The sequence below is a fragment of the Carlito syrichta genome, unplaced genomic scaffold, assembly GCF_000164805.1.
Source record: "Carlito syrichta isolate Samal-C Ts95f unplaced genomic scaffold, Tarsius_syrichta-2.0.1 Scaffold111480, whole genome shotgun sequence".
Taxonomy (NCBI): domain Eukaryota; kingdom Metazoa; phylum Chordata; class Mammalia; order Primates; family Tarsiidae; genus Carlito; species Carlito syrichta.
The window spans coordinates 50,730-51,799 of NW_007055576.1; positions in this window are offsets into that span (position 1 = coordinate 50,730).

Sequence of the window (1,070 nt, forward strand, 5' to 3'; positions counted from 1 at the left end):
CTTCTTCATCTTAGCTTGGGGTGAGTGAAGGGCTGTGAATTTTGGGGTAGAAATACTGGGAATACGTTTGTATTGCTCTGAGCGGGTTTTTGGTCATGACACCACCTATCTCCCTGTTGCAGAGATTAAACCCCCTTTTCTCCCTGGTTCTGCCTCTCATTTTTGGCTGACTGAAAGGGACATCAGTCCCAGCTCGTTTGTTAAACTGGATGAAAACACAACCGTCAAGCCCTCCTGAGGACCTGCCACATGTAGCCTGCCATGCTGCTCATCCTGGGCTCCTGGCTACTGCGCTCCATGGAGGAAGGCAGTGAGTGCAGGGAACTGAGCCGCTACTTGGGAACACACATGCAGTGTGATGGGACATTTAGTTTCCATTTCCATAGATTCAACTGGGTCTTTTTAATATCTTTCATGTCACCACATAGTTTTTCCAACACACAGATGCCTCTGTGATAACTTTTTTTTTTTTAGTTGGAGTCTCACTCCATCACCCAGGCTATAGTGCAGTGGCACTATACTCCAGCATCTATCCCAGCACAACCGCTGGGTTCAGGCGATCCTTTTGCCTCAGCCTTCCAAGTAGCTGGAACTACAGGCATACACTACCACGCCTGGCTAATTTTTTGATTTAGTGTAGAGATGAGGTCTCGCCAAGTTGCCTGGGCTGGTCTTGAACCCGTGGACTCAGGCAATTCTCTCACTTTGGCCTCCCAAAGTACTGGGATTACAGACTTGAGCCACCACGCCTGGCCTCTGTGATCACTTTTAACATTGTCCCTGTTATCTAGCCTTGGGTCAGTTCTATGTTGATTTCAATGGACTGATGTTCCTTCTCACTGTGGATCATGTTTTCTGCTTATTTGCACGTCTGGTAACTTTTTTGTTGGCGGTGGGGGGAAACAGGGTCTCACTGCATTGCCCAGGCTGGAGTACAATGGTTCGATCATAGCTCAATGAAGCCTCGAACCTCTGGGTTCAGGTGATTCTCCCACCTCAGCCTCCTGAGTAACTGGGATCACAGGGGTGCACCACCACACCCAGCTAACTTTTTTTTTTTTTTTTTTTTT